The following is a 17,385-nucleotide window of genomic DNA, read 5'->3' on the forward strand; positions in this document are numbered from 1 at the left end:
TCTTTTTCTTCTTGTCACTTTCATCTTTGCCCTTCTTCTTCTTGCTTGGACAATTCATGGCAATGTGACCGGGTTCCCCACACTCAAAACATTTTCTATCATTGAAAGCATTTCTTCTAGATGTTTGACCTCTTCTAGGTTGACCTCTTTTCATCTTCATGAATTTATTGAATTTCCTTACAAATAAAGCCATGTCACCATCACTTTCACTTTCATTTTCTTCATCATTGCTATCTTCCTTTTCAATTGCCTTTGAGGCCTTGGCTTTGAGAGCAATAGATTCATTTTTCACCTTCTTTGCCAAACTTAAAGCATCGGCTTGTGACTTCTTAAATATATCTTGAGTGAGAATTTCTCCCAATACTTCGGTTGGAGAGGTTGTAGATAGATCACTCCTTACTAGCATTGTCACAATAGTCTCATATTTCTCCGGAAGTGATCTAAGGAACTTGTGTGTGAAATCCACATCCGGTACATTAAAACCAAGTCCCTTGAGTTCATTTACAATCTCATTCAATCGATTGAACATATCGGATACACTCTCATCTTCTTTCATAATAAATTGCTCAAACTTCCCTTTGCACACATATAGTTTGGCACTCTTCACAATTGTAGTTCCTTCATGAATTTCCATTAGTTTTACCCAAATCTCATGAGCGGTTGTGAGATTCTTGATACGATTGAACTCATTTATATCAAGAGCATCATAAAAGACATTCATGGCTTGATCATTTGTGAGGATATTCTCATTATCACTAACGGATGGTTCATCTTCCTTCAATACAACAAATCCATCTCTAACAATTGGCCAAATTTTTCCACCCATTGCTCTAAGATGCATTGACATTCTTATTTTCCAATAATCATAATTGTTTCCATCAAAGTGCGGTGGCTTCCCAATGTGCACATTGTTGTTACTAGCCATTTTGTCCCACTCCGGGATGATTAGATCCACAAACAATGGAGTCCTCGGCTCTGATACCACTTGTAGGATCTAGGACACCGGCTAGAGGGGGGTGAATAGACGGTTTTGACTAAAAACAACAATACTAAGTAAATTTAATCAATACAATAAGAGGAATAAATTTACTAGTGTCAATAAGTAAACAATGTATGAAAGACAACTACGGAGATTGAATACTTGAAGAACAATAAGCAAAACACTAATCAATTGCAAGGCAATAAGTAATGCTAGAAGGAATAGACACCGACATTTATCCCGTGGTATCGGTGATTTGCCGATCACCCCTAATCCACGTTGAGGTGGACTTCAAGCTCTCACTTGCTCCTCTATCAAGACACGACTTGATCTTTGAGCCAAGTGGACAAGAAATCACTCAATACCTCGATTCCACTAATGTCACCTTTGCCGCTCCGGCGAGGTAGGCGCGAACCCCTCACAATCAACACTGCGGCTTCTCCACAATCTTCTTGGAGAGCTCGACGGAGACAATCACCCGAGCCGTCTAGGAGGCGGCAACCTCCAAGAGTAACAAGCCAACGACGCTTGCTCGGTGTACCACCTAGTGCCTCAAGAATCACCAAATGATGCAAATGCACTAGGAACCCTCAATCTCTCACTAGAATGCAATCTCAAGCAAAGAGTGTGAGAGAGTGAGTTGGAGGATCACAAATGAGCTCAATGTGTGCAAGGAATAGCCAAGAGAGGTCTCACACACGAGCTACCCTTCTATTTATAGTCCCCCATCTAAAACCAACCGTTATGTGCAAAAGGGGACAGTTCTGCGCACACGCGGACCGTCCGCGCCCTAGGGCCGGACGGTCCGCCGTACACCATAACGGCTATAATGACCGTTGAAACATGTCAGAGCAGACTCAAAAGGTGGGTCCGGACAGTCCGCCCCTCAAGGCCGGACCGTCCGCGACCTGGCAATTTCAAACACCCGAGCCTCGGATCAAACGGAGTTAACACACGCGGACCGTCCGGCTATAAATCCCGGACCGTCCGCGACCTGAGACAGTACTGTCCGGACTGGTCCCCCGGACCGTCCGTAGTACAAATCTATAAAAACACACAGTCCCTGTTCAAAAACGAGTTAGACACATGCGGACCGTCCGCGCCTCACAGGCGGACCGTCCGCCTATAATTCAGGGACTGACCCGAAGCCACCTTCCTCTGGTCAGGACTGCGGACGGTCCGGCCCTAAGGCCCGGACGGTCCGCAGTGCAAAAGAACACAGAGTCAACACAAATGGTCAAACCTCGGACCCTCTGGAGGATCGCGGACGGTCCGCCCCCAAGGGCCGGACAGTCCGCGCGACCAAGACTTCTCAAATTTCAAACATGCTTTTGAATGAACTTTTAACTCACGAAATGAGAAGCGCTGTTAGTCCTTATGCAAATGCAACTACTTGATGCTCTATGAGGCACTAAGTTTTACATAGATCTAAGTCATTGACCCCTCTTAATAGTACGGCTATCTAGCCTACTAATCCGGTCAGGTATCTTCTCTAAACTCCTCAAGACCAGCAAAAGTAAAACCTATATTATACCTTTGCCTTCATCTGATCCACAACCAATGCGTATGACTCTTCAACATTTCCTGTTCTATGTGGTCCAACCCTGCATTCTTATTTCTCCAAGAATCGTTAGTCCACAAGTAGTTGTCATTAATTACCAAAACATTACCAAAGGGGCCTAGATGATTCACAGTTGGCGGGGGAGAGAACGGAGCGAGCTCGAATGTTGCTCTTCCACCACGCGGGGAAGATGTCGTCGATTCCGCCGCCGGCGGGCGGGTTGTTGGCCGCCATTGTCGTTGTCGCGCGGCGGTGGAAAAAGTATCATGTCGTAGCTGCCGTCGAAGGACATGAACTCAAGAGTCCCGAAACGAAGCATCGTCCCGGGCCGGAGAGGTTGCTGGAGACTGCCCATCTGGAGCTTGACGGGGAGCTGTTCGTCAGCACGCAGCAGGCCCCTACCTGGCGCGCCAACTGTCGGCGTTTCGAGACAGGGGGGTCCCTAAGCCGACGAGTGAGTGTGCTGCGTGCCCCAGCCCAGATGGGTCGAGCGCGTGGGCGAGCGCGAAGGGGGGAGAGGCGAGGTGGCCGGAGCCGAGCGTGAGAGAGGTGGAAGTCCCGCGGCCTTCGTGTTCGTCCCGCGCCCAGGTCGGGTGCGCTTGCAGTAGGGGGGTTACAAGCGTCCACGCGGGTGAGGGAAGCGAGCGGCCCCAAGAGAGCGCCTGTCCCGTCCTCGGTCCCGCGCGGCCAACCTCCTCTAAGAAGGCCCTGGTCCTCCCTTTTATAGTCGTAAGGAGAGGATCCAGGTGTACAATGGGGGGTGTAGCAGAGTGCTACGTGTCTAGCGAAGAGAGAGCTAGCGCCCTAGGTACATGCCAATGTGGCAGCCGGAGAGGTCTTGGCACCTTGCTGGCGTGATGTCGTGGCTGTCGGAGGTGCGACGGAGCCTGGCGGAGGGACAGCTGTTAGAGCGGTCGAGTCCTCGCTGACGTCGCCCTGCTTCTGTAAGAGAGCTGGGGGCCGCCGTCGTCACAGAGCTTGTGGAGTGCCATCATTGCCCATCCAGCGGAGCTGGCCGGATGGGACGCCGGTCTTGTTCTCCGTAACCCGAGTCGATTCGGGGTAGGACGATGATGGCGCTTCCTGTTGACGTGGCGGGCCTGTGCCCTAGGCAGGGTGACGTGGGGGCTCCTCCGAAGCCGAGGTTGAGTCTGTCTTCTGTTGCCGAGGCCGAGTCCGAGCCATGGGGTCGGGCGAGGCGGAGGTCGTTCGGTCGAGGCCAGGGCGGAGTCCGAGCCTTGGGGTCGGGCGAGGCGGAGGTCGTTCGGCCGAGGCCAGGGCGGAGTCCGAGCCCTGGGGTCGGGCGAGGCGGAGTTTCGTCGTCTTCCGGGTCTTAGCCCGAGTCCGAGCCCTGGGGTCGGGCGGAGCGGAGTTCGCCGTCTTTCGGGTCTTAGCCCGAGTCCGAGCCCTGGGGTCGGGCGGAGCGGAGTTCGCCGTCTTCCGGGTCTTAGCCCGAGTCCGAGCCCTGGGGTCGGGCAGAGCGGAGTTCGCCGTCTTCCGGGTCTTAGCCCGAGTCCGAGCCCTGGGGTCGGGCGGAGCGGAGTTCGCCGTCTTCCGGGTCTTAGCCCGAGTCCGAGTCCTGGGGTCGGGCGGAGCGGAGTTCGCCGTCTTCCGGGTCTTAGCCCGAGTCCGAGCCCTGGGGTCGGGCGGAGCGGAGTTCGCCGTCTTCCGGGTCTTAGCCCGAGTCCGAGCCCTGGGGTCGGGCGGAGCGGAGTTCGCCGTCTTCCGGGTCTTAGCCCGAGTCCGAGCCCTGGGGTCGGGCGGAGCGGAGTTCGCCGTCTTCCGGGTCTTAGCCCGAGTCCGAGCCCTGGGGTCGGGCGGGGCGGAGTTTGCCGTGGCGCCTTTGGCAAGGCCTGCCTGCCTGTCAGACTCACTCTGTCGAGTGGCACCGCAGTCGGAGTGGCGCAGGCGGCGCTGTCCTTCTGTCAGACTGGTCAGTGGAGCGGTGGAGTGACGGCGGTCACCTCGGCTCTGCCGGGGGGGGGCGCGTGTCTGGATAAAGGTGTCAGGCCACCTTTGCGTTAAATGCTCCTACAACTTGGTCAGTCGGTGTGGCGATTTAGTCAGGGTTGCTTCTGAGCGAAGCCAGGGCCTCGGGCGAGCCGGTGATGTGTCCGCCGTAAAAAGGGGGGCCTCGGGCGAGACGGAAGTCTCTCGAGGTCGGCTGCCCTTGGCCGAGGCTAGGCTCGGGTGAAGCGTGATCGAGTCACTCGTGTGGACTGATCCCTGACTTAATCGTACCCATCAGGCCTTTGCAGCTTTACGCTGATGGGGGTTACCAGCTGAGAATTAGGCGTCTTGAGGGTACCCCTAATTATGGTCCCCGACAACCTGTCTTGAGTTTTTATATTAATAATCTGAATAGTAAGGTTCGTTGTACCTTGTAACACTTAAGTTTAGTTGTTGGCTCTGAACTCTGAAAAAATATTTTTTTACCAAATATAACATCAGATGTAATTTTACTACTGTGATTAAGTTGTATCACATATTCACAGTAGTATTATTGTGTTCTTCAAGCAAGTCAATTACAGTGAGCTTTTAGTCATAAATTTACAGTAGTCTATGAAAGATCATTCTTGAATTTTTGCCTTTAAATTGTCTTGTTAAATCTTGTATACTACACTACTAGGTGAGTGCTCGTGCGTCACAGACCCGAGTTTCTCTTCAACGTCATCCCGGACGGCTCGTGAATGTCGTCCTCTATTTCATAACAGTATAACACACATTTGTATATATAAGTTATCCAGATATTATATGATCTTGTTGCAACGCATGAGCACTGAGCTAGTAACTCATTATTTTTTTACTAAAACGAGTGATTAAAGTTTTTTTTAAAAAAAAATCAACGGTGTCAAACAAAGGAAGTACATAATAAGACATCTTGTGGTCGGTAAACATGCATATCGTTTAAAGTGAGAAAATATAATGAATGAAAATTGCAAACACCCCGCCGAGTGGGAGACTCAGACCCGGGATGGCAGGCAGGAGAGTCTAGTTAGTTTATCTACCATATCGATTTTGATGATAGCACAATGACGTGGCTAGGATTGGATAGAGCACAATGAATGCAAAACACCTTTTCGGTGCCAGAGTCGTTACACCAAAACTAGGATCTACGGAAGTTTGGATCTATTCGTACTGGGACATAGATATCCAATGCCCCATACCTTACCCAGGTGCTCAAAGTCTGATATATGATATACGTATGATGTGTTTAGTTTGATAAATTAATTCATGTTAGATGAGATAGTATATCATAAATCTATTCTACAAATTTGGTAGAAATAAATTTATTTCTCATATTATTACTAATTATTAGATTACGAGAAATCAAAATGATGATGTATCAATTCATTCTATTTCACAAACAAACAAAAAAAGTGAGGAATAGAAAGATGATGGACTAAACCAAACACCCCTGTATCGAAACGTGACTATATATATTATTAGATAACGTCCCAATAATTGGTACTGTGTCACATTTGGATAATGAATTCTCCTATCTACTTGATTCCAATAAAGGAGTCCAAAACTGACAAAAAGTAATTTGTTTAATAAATTTAAAATAAGTAAAAATACAGTTGGGAATTATGTTCGAATTTAATCTTCAGCAGAACTAATAATCTAAAATTTTATAATATGTCTAAAGATATGAAATTTACATGTTGAATTGCTTGAAATGGAAGGAACATAACGTCCCGCTTCTTCTAATGGAGGCAATGGCCAATGGGTACTTCTGTTCCCACCGGTGGAGAGGGACGTGAACCGAAGTGCACACGTATGCACAGTTGTACACACACGAAAGAGACAACTGCTTCTTCTTTCGGCCCTCTTTAGGACACGCAGCTTCAGGCAACGACCAATATGTAAGTAGCTATTATATGTAAGCGTGATAACCGGTTTTTAATCCGTTAAATTTATATCTAACCGTATTGCTATATTTAACATTTGAATTCTCTCACCACCATCTCGTGTAACTTTATAAAAAAACACTAACAAACCATGATTACATATACGGTTGGACCAACCGACTAAGTGAGCTGCTTGCACGCTTACATCTAATAATTGTTTTAATATTAGTCGTTGCCCGTGGCTCAAAGATGCTCTACTTTTCTGCTTTTGCACGAAGCTAGTGAAGTTGTTTCAACGAAGGCGTCTTAGATGTTTATGTAATTTTATTTTAGGTATATTTAAATCCACAAATTCGTATAATATATTTACGATAAGCATGTGCGCATGCGTGATATATATGTATGATGATGAAAATAGTGTGGTAGTAGTATGATGTATGTACGGATTATATGGCAATTATTCATGGGCGGTTTTATACCGCAGCGTTTTGCTGAGAGTCCCTCATTGTAGTGTTTAGTTTGTTAGGATAGAGCCGTTCCATGACAGTAAGCGACTCCGCCCGAGAGATTTTGGAGAGCCGGATGAGTAAACATTTGAGCATAAATGTTTTAGAGCCACCCTATTCTACATGGAACAAATCCAAACAACAACAAATTTAATAGTAGAGTCGTAGTAGATATATTAGGTATGGCGTACAGATTATATGATAATTATTCATGGGTGTTCAACACTATATTTGGCACCTTGGCACGACCGGACGACCCAGCCATGTGGCTCGGACGGTCCGTGCTTCCTCGATCAGATTAATTTGGGCGAGAGTACTTATCCCATGCGTGGTTATCCTAACCTATCCGTGTTGAATTTCGCCTAGGAATAGTTCCAGACCCCCCTATAAATATACCCCCCTATAAATATAAAGGGCTATGACCACCGAGAACTCACGAACCCAGTCCAATCGAACAAATATATTACTTTCTTTATCATTCCTACCCTATGAGTAGATGTAGCGTAGTTCTAGTTATACCTTTCCACATATCTACCACCTACCCCTATTCAACTCTACGTCATTTAGATCCGTCGTGGGTGGCCTGTCGACCCTAAGATCTCAGCCTAACAAGCCTAGTCATCTGCTAGGAGGATGAATATCTTTAGGTCTCTTCCTCAACCTGATCTCTTAATCTCTAGGCGACTCTACGCCGTCTGGGGACGCCATGGGTGGCCTACCAACCTAGAGCACTCTAAGATCTCTCCCGCAGGGGCGGTTCCTGCAAGAAAGAAAACGACTTTGCGCCATCGTAGACCGTCTGTCCCAAAGCGTGGATAGTCTGGGCGCGACATAGGGAAGGAGTCGCTCCTGCAGCGAGGTCGTGAACCATCTGGCCTAGAGCCGTGGACCGTCCGCGTAGAGGCACCGCCAGGCGGTACACCCCTAGTGTTTGGTGCCAGATCAGCGCCAACACACTTTTTACATGTTCTCTGCCTTTTGGTGGAGTTTGTGAAAGGGAAATGTGCCCTGGGGACATTTCTAAGTATTTTGGTGATTAAGTGTCCAACACAAATGGTTATGTGTTAAACTATGCCAAATGGTGGACAAAGTGCAAATCAATACAAAGGTATGATTCTAGACTTAGTACATTGGTTTTTGTGTACTAACATATTGGTCTAAGTGCTAGAATCAGAGAAAAGACAAATGGAAAAGACTTGGCTCGAGTAGTCAAGACTCTGCTCAGTCTGGGTGCACCGGACTGTCCGGTGGTGCACCGGACAGTGTCCGGTGCGCCAGGCTGGCTCTGGTGAAAAGGCCGCTCTCGGGAATTGAACGGTGGCGTACAACTATAAATCACCGGACTGTCCGGTGAGCCAACGGTCGACCGCGCAATCCGCGCGTGACGCGTGGCCGGGCCAACGGTCTGATGGGGGCACCGGACTGTCCGGTGCGCCAACGACTCCAAATCATCAATAGTCGGCTGCGCCAGAACAGGAAAGAAATCTGCACCGGACTGTCCGGTGGTGCACCGGACTGTCCGGTGGTGCACCGGACTGTCAGGTGCACCAGTCGACAGAAGGCAAGATTTGCCTTCCTGGATTGCTCTCAACGGCTCCTAGCTGCCTTGGGGCTATAAAAGGGACCCCTAGGCGCATGGAGGAGCACACTAAGCATACTCTAAGCATTCTTGATCATTCACACTCCGTTTTTGCGCACTCGATTGGCATTCTTAGTGATTTGAGCTCCGTGTTAGTGGTGAACCTTGTGTTATTCATTTGAGCTCAAGTCTTGGCTGTGTGTGTGCGTATTGCTATGGATTTGTGTGTGTTGCTCTTCCCACTCTTACATCTGTGCTTCTTTATGATAATCTCATTGTAAGGGCGAGAGACTCCAAGTTGTGGAGATTTCTCGCAAACGGGAAAAAGTAAAAGAAAAGGAACACCGTGGTATTCAAGTTGATCATTGGATCACTTGAAAGGAGTTGAGTGCAACTCTCGTCCATTGGGACGCCACAACGTGGACTAGGCAAGTTTTGTACTTGGCCGAACCACGAGATAAATCTCTATGTCTCTTGTGTCTGTTCTCACTGTGTCATTTGTGGTTCACAAGAGCTCTCCTTAGCCACTTGATTTTATTGTGCTAACACTTAATCAAGTTTGTGGCTTTAAGTTTCAAGTTTTTACAGGATCACCTATTCACCCCCCTCTAGGTGCTCTCAATTGGTATCAGAGTCGTTCTCTTCAAGAAAGGGACTAACCGCCCGAAGAGATGGATCCTAAGGGAAAGGGGATGGTGATCGACGATAAGGAGAAGGAGTCCATCTTCAATGAGCCAAGGGACGACAAAGTCAATGACTCCAGCTCGAGTCAAAAGAAGAAAGACGGAAAGAAGAAGAGGCGCATCAGGAAGGTTGTCTACTACGACAACGACGAATCTTCCTCTTCTCAAAAGGACGACGAATACGAGGAGAAAAAGAAAACGATTAACTCGAACTTTTCTTTTGATTATTCTCGTATTTCGCATAATTCAAATGCTCATTTGCTTTCCATTCCACTTGGTAAACCCCCACACTTTGATGGAGAGGACTACAGATTTTGGAGTCACAAAATGCGTAGCCACTTGTTTTCTCTTCATCCAAGTATATGGGAGATAGTAGAAAATGGGATGCAATTTGATAGTTCCGATAACTCCATGTTTATCAATGAACAAATCCATAAAAATGCACAAGCTACTACTGTTCTTTTAGCATCCTTGTGCAGGGAAGAATACAATAAGGTGAGTGGCTTGGACAATGCCAAGCAGATCTGGGACACCCTCAAGATCTCGCATGAGGGGAACGACATCACCATGCTCACCAAGATGGAGTTGGTGGAAGGCGAACTAGGAAGGTTTGCAATGATCAGGGGAGAGGAGCCAACTCAAACGTACAATAGGCTCAAGACCCTGGTCAACAAGATAAGAAGCTATGGAAGCACGAGATGGACGGACCACGACGTCGTCCGACTCATGCTAAGGTCCTTCACTGTCCTTGATCCTCATCTTGTAAACTCTATTCGTGAGAATCCTAGGTACATCAAGATGACGCCCGAGAAAATACTCGGAAAGTTTGTAAGCGGGCGAATGATGATTAAGGAGGCGAGGTACGTTGATGAGGCGTTGAATGGTCCAATCTACGAGCCTCAAACCGTTGCTCTCAAAGCAACAAGTAGCAGGGAGACGCTACCTAGCAAGGTGGTGCAAGTTGAGGCGGCCAGGCTAAATGAAGATGAAATGGCCTTCATCATCAAGCGCTTCAAGACGGCGCTCAAAGGTCGGAAGGAGCACCCCAACAAGAGCAAGATGAAGGGGAAGCGCTCCTGCTTCAAGTGTGGTAAGATTGGTCACTTTATTGCTAACTGTCCCGATAATGGTAGTGACCAGGAACAAGGGAAGAGCAGAAAGTGGGAAAAGAAGAAGACCTACAAAAAGGCAAAGGGTGAGTCACACCTTGGAAAGGAGTGGGATTCGGATTGCTCCTCGTCCAACTCCGACAATGAAGGACTCGCCGCCTCAGCCTTCAACAAGTCGGCTCTCTTCCCCAACGAGCATCACACATGCCTCATGGCAAAGGAGAAGAAGGTAAATGCTAGAAGTACTATTACATATGCTTCTTCAAGTGATGATGAGTCTAGTGATGATGAAGTAGACTATGCTAGTTTATTTAAAGGTTTAGATAGAACCAGAATTGATAAGATCAATGAATTAATTGATGCATTGAATGAGAAAAATAGATTGTTAGAAAAACAAGAGGATCTTTTATATGAAGAGCATGATAAATTTGTTAGTGAACAAAATTCTCTTGTTCTAGAAGTTAAAAGAAATGAAATGCTTTCATGTGAACTATCTACATGCCATGAATCTATTTCTAACTTAAAGAGTATTAATGATGACTTGAATGCTAAGTTAGAAGTAGCTAATAAATCTAGCTCATGTATTGATCACGTAGTAATTTGTAATAGGTGTAAGGATTTTAATGTTGATACTTGTAATGAACACTTAATTTCCATTTCCAAATTAAATGATGAAGTGGCTAGTCTTAATGCCCAACTTAAGACTAGCAAGAATGACTTTGATAAACTAAAATTTGCAAGGGATGCCTACACTATTGGTAGACACCCCTCAATTAAGGATGGACTTGGCTTTAAGAGAGAATCCAAGAACTTAACAAGTCATAAGACTCCCATTCCCGCCAAGGAGAAAGGGAAGGCTCCTATAACTAATAGTGCTCAAAAGAACCATGCGTTCATATACCATGATAGGAGATATTCTAGGAATGTTCATTATAATAGAAGTTATAATGCTTTTGAATCACATGCCATGATTGCTTCAAGTTCTTCTATTATGCATGATAGAAATTTAGCTAGAAAAAATGTTATTCATCATATGCCTAGAAGAAATATTGTTCATGCACCTAGGAAAGTAAGTAATGAACCCTCTACAATTTACAATGCTTGCAATGTTTCCTTTGCAATTTGTATAAAAGATAAGAAAGTGATTGCTAGGAAATTAGGGGCAAAATGCAAGGGAGATAAAACTTGCATTTGGGTCCCTAAGACCATTGTTACTAACCTTGTAGGACCCAACACAAGTTGGGTACCTAAGACCCAAGCCTAAATTTGCCTTGCAAGTTTATGCATCCGGGGGCTCAAGCTGGATTATCGACAGCGGATGCACAAACCACATGACGGGGGAGAAGAAGATGTTCACCTCCTACGTCAAGAACAAGGATTCCCAAGATTCAATCATATTCGGTGATGGGAACCAAGGCAAGGTTAAAGGACTAGGAAAGATTGCTATTTCATCCGAGCACTCTATTTCTAATGTGTTTTTAGTTGAGTCGCTCGGGTATAACCTGTTGTCCGTTAGTCAACTTTGTAATATGGGTTATAATTGCTTATTCACAAATGTAGATGTGTCTGTCTTTAGAAGAAGCGATGGTTCATTAGCTTTTAAGGGTGTACTAGACGACAAACTTTATTTAGTTGATTTTGCAAAAGAGGAGGCCGGTCTAGATGCATGCTTAATTGCTAAGACTAGTATGGGCTGGCTGTGGCATCGCCGTTTAGCACATGTGGGGATGAAGAACCTTCACAAACTTCTAAAGGGAGAACATGTGTTAGGTCTAACAAATGTGACTTTCGAAAAAGATAGACCTTGTGTAGCTTGTCAAGCAGGTAAACAAGTGGGAATTGCTCATCATAGCAAGAACGTGATGACTACATCAAGACCCCTAGAGCTGCTGCATATGGACCTCTTTGGACCCGTCGCCTACCTTAGCATCGGGGGAAGTAAGTATGGTTTAGTAATTATTGATGATTTTTCCCGCTTCACTTGGGTATTCTTTTTGCAGGATAAAACAGAAACCCAAGGGACCCTCAAGCGCTTCCTAAGGAGAGCTCAAAATGAGTTTGAGCTCAAAGTGAAGAAGATAAGGAGCGACAACGGGTCCGAGTTCAAGAACCTTCAAGTGGAGGAGTACCTTGAGGAGGAAGGAATCAAGCACGAGTTCTCCGCTCCCTACACACCACAACAAAATGGTGTGGTAGAGAGGAAGAACAGGACACTCATCGACATGGCAAGGACGATGCTTGGAGAGTTCAAGACGCCCGAACGGTTTTGGTCGGAAGCCGTGAACACGGCTTGCCACGTCATAAACTGAGTCTATCTTCATCGCCTCCTCAAGAAGACTTCGTATGAGCTTCTAACCGATAACAAACCCAATGTTTCATACTTTCGTGTATTTGGGAGTAAATGCTACATTCTAGTGAAAAAAGGTAGGAATTCTAAGTTTGCTCCCAAAGCTGTAGAAGCGTTTTTGTTAGGTTATGACTCAAATACAAAGGCGTATAGAGTCTTCAACAAATCATCAGGTTTGGTTGAAGTCTCTAGCGACGTTGTATTTGATGAGACTGATGGCTCTCAAAGAGAGCAAGTTGATCCTAATGATGTAGATGAATATGATGTTCCAACGGATGCAATTCGCACCATGGCAATTGGAGATGTGCGACCACAGGAACACCAAGAGCAAGATCAACCTTCTTCCTCAACAATGGTGCACCCCCCAACTCAAGACGATGAACAGGTTCATCAAGAAGAGGAGTGTGATCAAGGGGGAGCACAAGATGATCATGTTATGGAGGAAGAAGCACCCAAGCCCCTCCAACACAAGTCCGAGCGACGATTCAACAGAATCATCCTGTCGACCAGATTTTGGGTGATATAAGCAAGGGAGTAACTATTCGCTCTAGATTAGTTAATTTTTGTGAGCATTACTCTTTTGTCTCTTCTATTGAGCCATTCAGGGTAGAAGAGGCCTTGCTAGATCCGGACTGGGTGTTGGCCATGCAGGAGGAGCTCAACAATTTCAAGAGAAATGAAGTTTGGACATTGGTGCCACGTCCCAAGCAAAACATTGTGGGAACCAAGTGGGTGTTCTGCAACAAACAGGACGAGCACGGGGTGGTGACAAGGAACAAGGCACGACTTGTGGCAAAAGGTTAAGCCCAAGTCGCAGGTTTGGACTTTGAGGAGACTTTTGCTCCTGTGGCTAGGCTAGAGTCAATTCACATATTGTTAGCCTATGCCGCTCACCATTCTTTCAGGTTGTTCCAAATGGATGTGAAGAGCGCTTTCCTCAACGGGCCAATCAAGGAGGAGGTGTACGTAGAGCAACCCCCTGGCTTTGAGGATGAACGGTACCCCAACCACGTGTGTAAGCTCTCTAAGGCGCTCTATGGACTTAAGTAAGCCCCAAGAGCATGGTATGAATGCCTTAGAGACTTTTTAATTGCTAATGCTGTCAAGGTTGGGAAAGCCGATCCAACTTTATTCACTAAGACTTGTGATGGTGACTTATTTGTGTGCCAAATTTATGTCGATGACATAATATTTGGTTCTACTAACCAAAAGTCTTGTGAAGAGTTTAGCAGGGTGATGACTCAAAAGTTTGAAATGTCGATGATGGGCGAGCTAAACTACTTCCTTGGGTTCCAAGTGAAGCAACTCAAGGACGACACTTTCATCTCCCAAACGAAGTACACGCAAGACTTGATCAAGCGGTTTGGGATGAAGGATGCCAAGCCCGCAAAGACTCCAATGGGAACTGACGGACACGTCGACCTCAACAAAGGAGGTAAGTCTATTGATCAAAAAGCATACCGGTCTATGATAGGTTCCTTGCTTTACTTATGTGCTAGTAGACCGGATATTATGCTTAGTGTATGCATGTGTGCTAGATTTCAATCCGATCAAAGGGAGTGTAACTTAGTGGCCGTGAAGCGAATTCTTAGATATTTAGTCGCTACGCCTTGCTTCGGGATCTGGTATCCAAAGGGGTCTACCTTTGACTTGATTGGATATTCAGACTCCGATTATGCTGGATGCAAGGTCGATAGGAAGAGTACATCAGGGACGTGCCAATTCCTAGGAAGGTCCCTGGTGTCTTGGAGTTCTAAGAAACAAACTTTCGTTGCCCTATCCACCGCTGAGGCCGAGTATGTTGCCGCAGGACAGTGTTGCGCGCAACTACTTTGGATGAGGAAAACCCTCCGATACTTTGGCTACAATCTGAGCAAAGTCCCACTCCTATGTGATAATGAGAGTGCTATCCGCATGGCGGATAATCCTGTCGAACACAGCCGCACAAAGCACATAGACATCCGACATCACTTTTTGAGAGACCACCAGCAAAAGGGAGATATCGAAGTGTTTTATGTTACCACCGAGAACCAGCTAGCCGATATCTTTACCAAACCTTTAGATGAGAAGACCTTTTGCAGGCTGCGTAGTGAGCTAAATGTCCTAGATTCGCGTAACTTGGATTGATGTATAGCATACATGTGTTTTATGCCTTCGATCATGTTCCTTTATGCTTTTTGTTGCTTAATTATGGTGATCAAGTTGTACAAAGCAATCCCCGGACCTCAAAAGTCCATGTGTGAGTGATGCACATATTTAGGGGGAGATGTGCTACAACTTGATCCTTTGAGACTAACCATGTGCTTGAGTTTTCTTAAATTAGTCTCAAAGGTGTATTGAAAGGGAAAGGTGGACTTGGACCATAAAAGACTTCCACTGCACTCTGATGAGAGGGTAACTCACTCCAAGTTCATCTCCATGTCTCTTATTGCCTTTTTGCTCTTAGTTGACAATTTTGGTGAGGCAATGAGGTTAAAAGGGCCAAAAATGATCCCGTTTTGGTGCTTGATGCCAAAGGGGGAGAAATTAAGGCCAAAGCAAATGGATCAGCTACCACTTGAGAATTTTGAAAATAGTAGAGTTAGAACTTTTGTTTTGTCAAAATACTCTAAGTGTCTCTTTTTGTCAAAAGTTGGTCTCTTATGGGGAGAATGTTTGATTATGGAAAAAGGGGGAGTTTTTGAATCTTTGATCAATTTCTCTTGGGTACCTTTCTCTATGCCTCAACAAGTGAATTTGACTTAGAGATAGGAAATTGAGTTTGATTTGCAAAAACAAACCAAGCGGTGGCAAAGAATGATCCAAATATGCCAAATTTGAATCAAAACAAATTCTTGTTCTCATTTGCATTGATGTTGCACTTCTATATGTTGCTTTTTGTTGTGTTGGCATAAATCACCAAACAGGGCGAGATTGAAAGGGAAATGTGCCCTGGGGCCATTTCTAAGTATTTTGGTGATTAAGTGTCCAACACAAATGGTTATGTGTTAAACTATGCCAAATGGTGGACAAAGTGCAAATCAATACAAAGGTATGATTCTAGACTTAGTACATTGGTTTTTGTGTACTAACATATTGGTCTAAGTGCTAGAATCAGCAAAAAGACAAATGGAAAAGACTTGGCTCGAGCAGCCAAGACTCTGCTCAGTCTGGGTGCACCGGACAGTGTCCGGTGCGCCAGGCTAGCTCTGGTGAAAAGGCCGCTCTCGGGAATTGAACGGCGACGTATGACTATAAATCACCTGACTGTCCGGTGAGCCAACGGTCGGCCGCGCAATCCACGCGTGACGCGTGGCCGTGCCAACGGTCTGATGGGGGCACCGGACTGTCCGGTGTGCACCGGACAGTGTCCGGTGCGCCAACGGCTCCAAATCATCAACGGTCGGCTGCGCCAGAACAGGAAAGAAATCTGCACCGGACGGTGTCTGGTGGTGCACCGGACTGTCCGGTGCACCAGTCGACAGAAGGCCAGATTTGCCTTCCTGGATTGCTCTCAACGGCTCCTAGCTGCCTTGGGGCTATAAAAGGGACCCCTAGGCGCATGGAGGAGCACACTAAGCATACTCTAAGCATTCTTGATCATTCACATTCCATCTTTGCGCACTCGATTGGCATTCTTAGTGATTTGAGCTCCGTGTTAGTGGTGAACCTTGTGTTATTCATTTGAGCTCAAGTCTTGGCTGTGTGTGCGTATTGCTGTGGATTTGTGTGTTGCTCCTCCCACTCTTACATCTGTGCTTCTTTGTGATAATCTCATTGTAAGGGCGAGAGACTCCAAGTTGTGGAGATTCCTCGCAAACGGGAAAAAGTAAAAGAAAAGGAACACCGTGGTATTCAAGTTGATCATTGGATCACTTGAAAGGAGTTGAGTGCAACTCTCGTCCATTGGGACGCCACAACGTGGACTAGGCAAGTTTTGTACTTGGCCGAACCACGGGATAAATCTCTGTGTCTCTTGTGCCTGTTCTCACTGTGTCATTTGTGGTTCACAAGATCTCTCCTTAGCCACTTGATTTTATTGTGCTAACACTTAATCAAGTTTGTGGCTTTAAGTTTCAAGTTTTTACAGGATCACCTATTCGCCCCCCTCTAGGTGCTCTCAGTTTGGTGAACCAAAAAAACCTGGTACTACCAGACTCTTTTGGAAACAATAGATTCTATAAATTCCCTTGTTTCCAAAATATGAACTCTATAGCCAAATGTAAGTCACCGACTCTTGTGATCATATAATATAACTAATTGATAGAACTCTAATGTATAGAGGCCATTTCAGATTGTATCCTCTCCGGCCATATTTACCTGATCAATATGTCAATAGGCAAAAACTTGTGGTGCCCCCTAGCCCTAATAAAAACGGATTGGGCCAATAATACGGATTTATCGACATACCAGACCGCACTTGAGTAGGGAAACACATCGACGATGAATAGACTAGAAAGCACCATGACATCCATAGAGGAGAATGACCAGACGATCTTATTTGCACTACTTTTTGGGCTGGTTTAGTCGGCCCTTGCTTTTGTACATATCATTTTTTACTTTGTTCGTTTTATTGTCCGGTCGTGTGGAACAACCTTCTTCATATATTTAGCAAGAAGCTGATCAAAACTAGGGCTGGCTCTACTGAGTCGGCCATGCATCTTAGAAGTGTTTTGCTTCTGAGTACCTATTTTAGGACACTGTGGTCTGACAGACTGAGGTCGTTGCTGCTTCTGGTTGTCTGTGGACCGTTCAGCCTTCATAATCTGGATGGTCTATGCCTTATCCGAA

The sequence above is a fragment of the Zea mays genome, chromosome 5 (genome assembly GCF_902167145.1).
Source record: "Zea mays cultivar B73 chromosome 5, Zm-B73-REFERENCE-NAM-5.0, whole genome shotgun sequence".
Classification (NCBI taxonomy): Eukaryota; Viridiplantae; Streptophyta; class Magnoliopsida; order Poales; family Poaceae; genus Zea; species Zea mays.